A 10819-nucleotide genomic window follows, 5' to 3' on the forward strand; every position below is an offset into this window, starting at 1 on the left:
AGCAGCAGCGCCCCTGGGGGTGGGGGGTGAGGGCACCTGGTCCCCTGGTACCTAGCAGCAGAGTCCCTTGGGGATGAGAGCACCTGCCCCCTGGTGCCTAGCAGCAGAGCCCCTGGGGGTTGAGGGCACCTGGTATCTAGCAGCAGAGCCCCTGGGGGGTGAGGGCACCTGGCCCCCTGGTACCTAGCGGCAGAGTCCCTTGGGGGTGAGAGCACCTGCCCTCTGGTACCTAGCGGCAGAGCCCCTGGGGGGTGAGGGCACCTGACCCCCTGGTACCTAGCAGCAGAGCCCCTGGGGGGTGAGGGCACCTGGTCCCCTGGTGCCTAGCAGCAGAGCTCCTTGGGGAGGTGAGGCACAGGGCTCCCAAAGGCAGAGTCCCTGTGGTGAGGGTGTGGGCCCCCAGCACCGGGGGTGACAATATGCGGTCCCATGGCATCCAAGAGCTGTCTGCCAGTGTAGAGTACAGAGCCTAGTTGAACTGGGCCCTTCTCCCTTATGGGGGCCTCTAGGTGCTACTCTAATGCAAATAATAATAGTAATAACCTGGCTCTGACCTGTGCTGACAGTCTCTCTGGAGGTTTTTTCCCCTCCTGTTTACAATATTTTATTGCAAAAATAGCATTGTCCCCATTCCCACCTGCCTTCCAAACTGAAGAAGCCTCTGGCTGAGCACTTTTTATGTCCTCCCATTGCTTTAAAAGTTGTAGTAAACCAAAACTTTCACCTGATGTCAAGCAGGCAAATACAAGGAATGTGATCACCATTATTCAATCTGTGAATATGCAACATCTATATGGTCTGAGTGGTCCACCCAAGAAGCGGCCCCCCATATTCTGAGTTAGACCATGAAAGGCCACTCCTGGAATCTTGTGCTGCGGGAGTACCAAGTTATGACTAAAGATTTGTCACGTGGAGGGCTGAACTGAAAATCTAGAGTTAAGCTATGTGTAGTTGGCTCAAATACACCCTGGTTGTTATAACTATGTAGATGCAGGAACCAGACTAAAGCTTTGTCATGTGAGGGGGAATACCAAAAGGAAAAGAGGTGTAGATTGGCGCCAGGACTTGGCTTGAGATGGCGCTGGGATTGTGAAGAGTTGGGCATGGCTCCTGACAGGTGGGCTAATCAGGAAGGAGCCAGCAGTGGGAAACCTATTTTAATTACACTTTCATTAACATTCACATACCTAGTGTAGATGCAGCCACGCAAGGAGAAACACCAGAGCAATGTTTTGGCTGGCACAAGCACTGCTCCTTGGACAGAAGTGACAGAGAACGTGTTGCCGTGGAGAACAAGTAAACAAAGACCATCCAGGATCAGAGAATAAGGACAGTTCACAACCAAACCCCAAGATACTTAAGTGGGAAAAGGCATTTGATTGGCAGGTGAAAGTTTAAAACGTCCAAGATGCCATGATCCAAAATGCCTCTGCTAAAATCCTTCCTCCGGCTGCTGCAACCAGGTCATCCCGCCCCTGTCCCCAGCTCTTTTCACTGGCTTCCTGTCTCCTTCTGCAGTAAGTGGGCCTTGTTCGCCTTTCAGGGCTTATGCTCTTGGCTCTATCCTCTGCTCATTTCATTTTAGAAGTCAGCCAACAAATGCCACTACTGTCAGCATTGAGCACACATAATCCCTCTGGAGCAAAGCTCCTAGCTAAACCAATGTTCAGTACAAAACCTGGATAGTTTGCAGAGTGCTTAGGAATTTTTCTGAATGGAGATGGCCCAGGACAAAACCTGAGATCCAAACAACCCCTTGTAATATCTCTTCAACAACTCTCTCCTTCTTAGTAACATAATGGAAAGGAACTGTGTCAGATATTTTCCAGTGGTGAACTCAGATTGACCATCACCTACCATCCATCTATCTAGTTATATGCTAATTTTTAACAGGAAAATAGGAAAGGCCAGAGTGGATCAGACTAGTCCAGTCTCCTGTCACCAACAGTGGCTAGATGCTCCGAAAGAAGGTATGATTTTGCATATAATAAAGGTCTTCGCGAATCGGCCTTCTATTCTATATTGGTTTTTAATAGCTCACTCATCACCATAATATTTGGGCGCCTTCTATTGATGTATTAAGGAACTTGACTAACATCTGTTGTGTTTGTTCTCTCTCACCCACACACAGCTCTGTGTTTATGTTACAGAAGGTAAGGTCAAAGAAATGTGCCTTGCAGTTGGAGCAGAAGGTGATGAGGTTTATGATGATGGTCCTTGGTTCCTGGGAGGGTCCATTCCACAGTTTGGACCAGCTGCTCGCCCCAAAAGTTCTGTCTCCTGCACAGACAATCTTCACCCTTATGGTAGAGAGGTCCATTGGCCAGAGGAGTGTAATTGTCCACCATGGTATTTATCCCAGAGTGTTAGTTGATCTTTTAGATACCCTGGGCCCAGACCTTGAGTGCCTTGAAGATAAAGATCGAGATGTTAAACTGGAGTCAATATGCTATGCAAAGCCAGTGTAGGGAGCAGAGGACAGGTCAGGTGTGTTTGCAGTAGCCAGTGTTGCTGAGCAGATGTGCTGCAGCCTTAAACTACGTCCTACCGCACTGTGCTATAGAAAGTATCAGGGATATGTGCAAGGTCTGGAGTTTCTGTTCCAAGTATTTGTTTATCTGTAGTTGTGTTTGTCTTTCATTGGCTAGTCTTTTTTGTTTCCAGAAGTAATATACGAGGCCAAACTAATAGGAAACCTGGTTTTCTAATGGCATTTCAGTTCCTGGATTGTAGGAATCTCACAAGAAGAACAGATTCATGTGTTAATATCTCTTCACGGCCAAAAATAAATACATCAGTAAAAACATAACTGCAGCATTGTTTAGACTTGTTCAAGTATCTAGCTGCACAGTCCTACAAACTGCCCTGGTACAACAGTCACCTAATACTTCAGACACTATAGATTCGTTTTCATGGTCGTTGTGTATTTTGGGACATGGCAAATCCTCATCTTCGACCACACTACTGAAATCAGAGCTGTCTGTGTCTCAAAATTCTCTTAGGAGAAAATTACCTCTCTTAATAAAATTTATATTGATCTGATTATTTATAGAGTGCTGTAAACATACATGATCCTCAGGAACATGTGAATAAGACGAGGTCCCCTGGCTTGAGAAATGTACATACAAACTCAGAAGAACACAATCCACGGGGTTATGGTTCAAGCTGAGGAATGTGTATTTGCCATACCATGAATTGTTTAATCAAAGCTCAGGTTTGCTCAAAAATCTACTGGCAAAATCTTCTGTTCCGTTACAAAGGGGCATCTTCCATTGATTTAACTGGGATTGCACAGGGGTAACCAACAGTGGCATCTGGCCCACAGTGTCCCATTAGCATTCATAGCCATGTAAGTGGTATTGTAGGAGTGGATACCCCAAGCTGATGTGCTTCTGCTTGTAACAGGAAACAGTCCAGACTTGCCTTGCTACAATCTCACTGATGCTCACCTCAGTTCCCCACTCACAGATTCAACAGCACCAAACAAAAGATAAGGTCACAAATTTGTTCTCCGTTGGAAAATTTAACCACATAATAAAACGGGTTTTGATTCTTTCCTCTGACCTCTTTTCTTGTTTGTTTCTTCTCTCTCCTCTGTAGCATGGCAGGGAAAGGCCTCCTCCCCTTGAAGGCAGGGTATTCAAGACGAAACAGTTTGGGTTTGTTGTGGCATTTTACAGGGAAATTAAGTTTATAAATAAAGGATTTACAATGAGGCCCAGTGCTACGAGGAAGCATTTTAACACGGAGCCTTGTAGTGAGGATTCAATTATTTTCCCACAAAGCATCAGGGGAATCCATAAACAGCTGTTTGCATCCCTCCACACAGCAAGTCAAACTTCAAGGCGAACAATAGATGGGAAAACTGGAGCCATCTCTACAGCAGTGACAATGGGTTTCCTTACTCTGGCCTTTGTTTGATTTCCCAGTCTCAGTTTTGAACTCCCTCTGCATCAGAGAAAGGAGAGGGGGCTTGGGGCGGAGGGCGGGGGGAACAGTGAGAGGGGAGGGAGGGTCAGTGGGAGTTAAAGCCTTTTGCAGCCTTTCTCTCCCATTCATGTGGTAATTGGGTGTCAAGCAGAGATCAGTAAGATGGAGCCCGGCCTCTGTGCCCGGGTTAAACTGCAGCAAAAAGAAAGCGGGAGCTGAACCGATGGAGCACTGAATGTCATTACAGCTCACAGGAAGCTGCCTGCCTCCCCCAGGAGGCACTTCTGTTCCGGCTGGGGTGTTGTGCTGTGGGGAGTGCAAGGCTTTTTAATTCACGGGATTGCTGAAAGCAGCTAAACAAAGCCGGAGGGCATTAAACAATACTGCACCCCCGTCTCTACCTTCAATAGGGGGCTCTAAACAGGCATTTAACCTTCAGAATAGCTGAAAGTGATACTCAAAGCTGAAAACACAGCTAACCCTTTGCTGCTTAGCGCTTATTATTGCTGAGCCGGAGGCCACTTGGATGGCTAGGGGCTCCTGCGCAGGGAAAAGGCCACTCCTCGAGCCTTGACTTCCTGGTCCCTTTTGGTTATTCCTAACAAGCATTTCTCTAGCAGGATGACAAGCGTGCACGGCCCTTTACTATAACCTGCATGTGTCATGCAAAGGACAGGATCTCTAGCCTGCACACACTAAGGGCCTCTGAGGGGCAGGGGTGTATCTCCCTGGGCTTGGTCTTCTCAGGGCTTCAGCACATGCCAGAACCAAGGCTAGGGAAAGAATGAATCTTGCTGCAAGGAGAAGGCCATGGCAGTAGCACAGGTTCCACTTCACAGGTCTTCAGAACCAGGAATGAGCTGAAATAGGATCCTGGGAGAAACATGCTGAAATCTCATCTGCAGGCCACAGCGAGGGCTGGGGTAATCTCTCTGCTTCTGACAGTGTCACCCTCTTCCCCCCCGAATGCTGCCAAACCAGGCCTGACCAAGTTGAATTATCCCTGTACTCTTCACAGGTTTGATTTCACACCGTTAGTCAATAGGATCAGGATCAAGCCCCAAATTAGTCTGGAAAGGCAAATCATCTGGCTCTGGAATGGGCCAGATTGTGCCAAGTGTATGGTATTTAAAAAAAATACACCTCCCCCTAGGCTTCCTGAGCAGGGCTATTCATGTGTTTGCTGACCAGTGGGGCTCTTTGGTAACGAGCAATCATTTTGATTTAAATCAGAACGCACTCCTCCCTCACGGCACCTCTCTGCAGCACCCCCAGAGACCTGGGCTTTATCACAAGGTAAGGAGCATTTGACATTTGTGTGGGACTCCTCTCCACCTTATTAAAACAGCACAGAGCACCGATCAGAAACACGTGGCAGAGAATCTCTCTGGCCTAAGTTTTAATTATACTGGAACTACACCGTGGAATCATGTGTTTACATTTCTAAGGAATTCATCAAAATACAGTCCATCCTTGTAGCCCTGCACGTTTCCTTCTGTACTTTCAAAAACCTAGAGGCAATGATAGTCTGCACAGTGCATTATACAAGAACGTGCACGTCATTGTGTGTAAAGGCAACGTGGAAAGAGACGTCATGAGTAGGACCAATTAGAAGGGTTTTAAAAAAGTTTTACAGCCTTTCAAAGTAGTAAAAATGTTTTATAATTTTCCTTTAACATTTAAAAGACTTGATCCTGCAATTGCTGGGCACCTCGCAGGGCCGGGTCCTTCACCTACATTGTATAGTCCCCCGGACTCTTTGCAAACCAGACGAGTGCATGACAGCCAGACAGCAAAATTAACAAGAAATAGGAGCTGAAAGTTTTATTACTACTACTGTAAGAGCATTTTCACGGTCCAAGTTGAGAGGGCGCAGAAAGCGATCGGCATAAATGGTGAAATGTAGATTCGTTTGGTAAAACTCTTCCACTTTTCACAAACTAAGGGGTTAATATGCAGTGTTACTGTAGCCGTGTTAAGAACACAAGAACGGCCACACTGGGTCAGACCAAAGGTCCCTCTAGCCCAGGCTCCTGTCTTCCGACAGTGGCCAATGCCAGGTGCCCCAGAGGGAATGAATAGAACAGATAATCACCAAGTGATCCATCCCGTGTCGCCCATTCCCAGCCTCCGGCAAACAGACCTTCACTTGGTCCCACAAGATTAGAAAGACATAGTGGGTGAGGTCATATCTTTTATTAGACCAACTTCCGTGGACGAGAGAAGCTTGAAAGCTTGTCTCTCACCCACAGAAGTTGGTCCAAAAATATATATGACCTCACCCACCTTGTCTCTCTAATGGGTTAATAGTAATCAAGAAAGGGATTCATTTTTAAAGTAAGATTTTTAACCTTATGCAATCACCTTTACTAATGTTTCATTCAAAAACAGAATAATATTTCACACTCATAGAGCACTTTTCATCTACTCAGGGCTGTACAGACATTAACTAATTGATCAGAAAAGAGAAGCAAGTCTCACGCAGTGTCCTCCAGAATAGAGATGAGATGAAATTAGTTTATTTCCTTTTTTTAAAAAAAGCACATGCATCAGGTTTCATTACGACAAGCCACTGGCTGCTGCTTGCTAACCACTGCTTTCATTGGAACTGTTGCATCTATGCACTTAAGCCCTGATTCAGAAAAGCACGTAGGCACCGACTCAAGGACCAATGACTTCACTGTGCGTAAGTGCTTTGCAGAATCAGGACCTTAAAAAAGACATCATGGGCCTGATCCAAAACGCATTGAAGTCAATGGATTTTGCATCAAGCCCCATTACACCATCTGTTGCAACACATCAACCTTTATTAAGTGCAAGACTAGCCCAAGTTGCATGTGATCTGGCTCGTGCCACCAGATTTACCATAGGGGGAAAAAGTGCTACAATTGTCTATAGTAATGACTCCAAACAATTCAGAAACACAAGCGTAAACTATAGCGGTGTGACATTACAGGAGCGTACTACAGTGATAGCTGTCGACATAGACAGGTGAGGCCAGATTTTCAAATGCTCAGCACCCCCAGTGGGAGCCCAGGATTGAAAAGAGCTCAGTTGGCACCTAAATAACGTCAACCCAACACTCTAACCTCTTCTGAAAATTTCATCACTTATTTAAGCCCCTAGATGTGAGCTGAGCTGCTTTGAGATTCAGACCCTGGTTGGGGGGTTAGTGGGGGAAAGCGCCTTAGAAAATTCCAGCCATACAGGTGACATACATACCTAGATTAGACTTCTGACCCAAGGTCTCCTGATTGCTTTTTTCTTGGCATGCAGTTGGCCACAGTGCTTCCCATTTCTTAAACACTCAGTCTCCCCACTACAAGAGCTCACTGCTTGACTCACTGCTTGACTCACTGCTTGAGGTCCCAAAGCTCCCATCCAAACAACCACACACTCCCTGCTGCTACAATCATTTTCAACGTCATAGCTTCCATCAGACATACGTAGCCACAGGTGAAGCCCAGCCAAGCTCTCTGCAGGAGCCAAGCGCCTCATGCCCCGGATGGATCTCATGACTCCAGCCACGCACCGGCACCAACAGCACATGCTTGTTTTCATTTTGATTAGGTTAATTAAAAAAACAAAACCTGATCACTAGCAGTATCTCTGAGGCAATAGTCCCCAAGGCATCTGGGCTCTGTTACATGCAAGAAAAGCACATCACTTCCCCCAAGGAAAAGGTCAAATGTTCCCATCCCCTCCTGCTCAGATTAAAAATGTGAATCCCTAGGTGCTATATTCCATAGTGCCCACAGCAGGGATAATTTTGCCCCTCAGCTCTTAGTTTTTGCCATTGATTTCAAGCAAGCCATGATTTCACCTGTTATTTTTAGCACTAGCTTCAGGAGACCTGCTTTGGAATGAATCCAGTGTGACCTGGGGTTCCAAATTAAACCAGAACGATGGTTGAATGGTGCTGAAATCTTGCAGGCCAATAGCACCAGATTTCAGCATCCTGTGGTGGGAATGTTACGAGACAGAGATCACAGGGGATATCTGCCATTTTGAATCTGGCAAGAACATCGGAACTTGCAAGATGTCCACCCTCTTGGGTGGCATCTGAGGTTGTCCTTCGGCTGCCCAGGTTGTACCTGTTCTGTAGTTCAACAGAAGGCATCGGGCTTCAGGGCTGTTAATGGGGCACCTTTCCGCAGCTCTAAATTAACTTAAAATGGTGTGTCCCCATCAATCAATCTCCCTTCACATCTGGCTCTAGAGGAGCTGGAGTCTCTCACTGATTTTTAATTGTACCATACAGCTCCCAGCTACTTCTGTGATAGGTGATCTGGAGAAGCTGCACCACCAACTCAGGACCTGAGGTAACAGAGGTGAGGACAGAGCCCCACCGCTCACACTGCACCTCCCTCAGGCTGACGCATTAGGAGGGCTGTGCGTGAAACAGGAGCATGGGCAGCTTACGTACATTCACTTAGCGTGCCACAAGCACACCTCACTCCCGTGCTTTTAGGAATGCCACTTGCTGACCCAAAAGCCCCTCTCACCATCTAACTGCAGGGCAGGCTTTTACAGACAACCCAGAGGTTGGCATTCCAATACCACTGCGGCCACAGGCCTCTGGCCGCCTGCATCAGGACGCCAGCTGCTGTGACAACGTTCTTACAAGAGGCGTGGGCCTCCTCCTTGTGCTGGGGGCTCCATCTGCCTTGGGAAAGGGGAGTCGGTGGGAGGAGCTGCTCTCAACAACCTGATCTGCGAGGACCATGTATGGTAAACTAGGAAGGGGGGCACGGGACAGGGCCACTGGCTTGGAGATCTCGTTTCTCCTGATGCTATCAGAGTCTGACCCCTGGGCAGCTTATTGTAGCCGAGTTACACACTGGCTGGATCTCCCTCACCTCCGTTTATGCACCTTCCTTTGGTGCACGTCAGCTTGAAGGCTCTGGGCCATGCCCCACTCTTCTGCTCCCACGGGCTGTGTGTGAAATCCCAGCAGAGCGCACACAAACCAGTACCACAGGCCCTTGTAGGTGCTGGGGCGGCGTTAGCCGTACCCAGCACCCCCTCCACTGGTGGCTGCAGGAGCTGCACTTTGCTCATGCTTCTCAGTGGCAACAGCCCAAGGTTGAAAGGACCCCCCAAGTGGCCTAGTCTCTGCACGCATCCTGCTGTGGGCCAACGGCCTCCCTGGTACACACAGAAGCAGCTACAAGGGAATCGGAAGCTTAAGGGGAAACAACAGGCCCCCTGTTTGCTCCCTCCCCTTTGGTGTGTAAAATCCAGTTAATTCTTCCAGCCTCACCTCCTGCTGCCACCATAGAATGGAGGAGCCAGGATGGGCCCTGGGGAGTTCATTGACAAACATGGGATGGAGCAGCGTTGCCCCCTGGCCAGTTTTCCCCCAGCCTGGCTGGTACTGCCTTTCATTTGCCAAAGGAAATTGTGCTACGTGCTGGGGGGGGTTTCACCTGGAAGTAACATGCCCTGTGTAAGCTGCACACGACATTCGTGTGACTACCACGTACATACACAGCACATGGCTGGAATGTGCCCAGCGCCCGCCCAGGTCCTACTCAATGTACTGGGACTTCAATCAGCCTGTCAAAACCATGCAGTGCCAGGGACCAGCCACGGGGACAAACCCACAGTGTGCAAGCAAGGAGAGGTAAGGAGCAAGGTGGGAGAGGAAGGGGCTCCTGGTAGGGGGCTTCCATCTCTCAAGGGATGTTTCCCCTCTTTTTTAAGGGACGGGGAGGTCCACTGGCTAGTTTTTTTTGTGTTTTTTTTTGCATTGTGAAAGTGGCAACTCTAGAACAAGGCCTTTCTCCACTGAGCCCCTTGGTGGTCTCTGGGCTAAAGCAGCCACCACAGCACCCACCCCAGAGAGGAAGAGTTGGTGGAGCCAGGCAGTGGCAGATCCAGCTCCTTTATTCCTTCCCCTTCCTAAAATCCCATCCATTCACCCCATGCAGGCTTCCCAAATCCAGCCCCACATGCTGTTCCACAGGGCTCTGATCACCTGTGAGGCAGGATTTGCCCCTGTAAATGGGATTTGGAACAGGAAGGCATCAACAGTAACCGGCAACCCTACAGTAACAAAGCAAGTGCTGGAAGGAAAACATCTCAACAGACCAGATTTCAGTTTCGTGTGTCCTGGGGGGGAAAAATGGGGGGGGGGGGGGGCGGTTGGGAGAGTTTGATTCCTGACAGAAACCAGATTTTCTCTAGGGCCATTATCATAGGTGGGGCTCATAGAACTGCCCAGTGCTGAGTAACTGCCTAACACTTCCCAGGGCAAATTAACTATGATTATTATTTTGGAAGATTTCAGACAAAACAGTCCAGACATTTCCAAGGGGAAAGATGTAGTTTTGCCCATATTAAAAGATGCTGGTGGCTTTTTCTTTGAGAAGCAGTAGTGCCACCACCCTTTGCAAGGACTAGAAATTCGGGGAGGGGGGAGGGGGAGGTATTAGGGAGCTGCCATTTGTTGTCCTTGTGAAAAGTCTACCCAAATATGGCCAAGTCCTTCGCCTTTGAAAATTAGTAATTTGCACATGCTTAGCTGAGATGTCTTCAATTTTAGCAGCTAAATTCCCCAAAGATTCACACTTCCATGCTCCAGCATGGTACCGATAAGCTAATTTTCCAGATGGAGAAACTGAGGCAGAGCAAGCGGCAGTGACTTGGCCAAGGTCTCTCACTGAATTATCAGCAGAGCTACAAAGAGAAGCTAGGACCCTTGACTACCAGGACTCTAGTCTAACCGTCAGACCCTTCCTTCTGTCGTCTGCAACAGCTCTAATATAATAAGAGGATAGTTAGGAGTTTCTTCTTCCTTTTGCAGGTGGATAGAGCAAATGTTAGCAATTGTGAACATAGACTTGAGCTTCAATTTCAGGTTTCCAGGACTGCAGTCACAGCATGA

Source organism: Chelonoidis abingdonii, chromosome 24, assembly GCF_003597395.2.
Source record: "Chelonoidis abingdonii isolate Lonesome George chromosome 24, CheloAbing_2.0, whole genome shotgun sequence".
NCBI lineage: Eukaryota > Metazoa > Chordata > Testudines > Testudinidae > Chelonoidis > Chelonoidis abingdonii.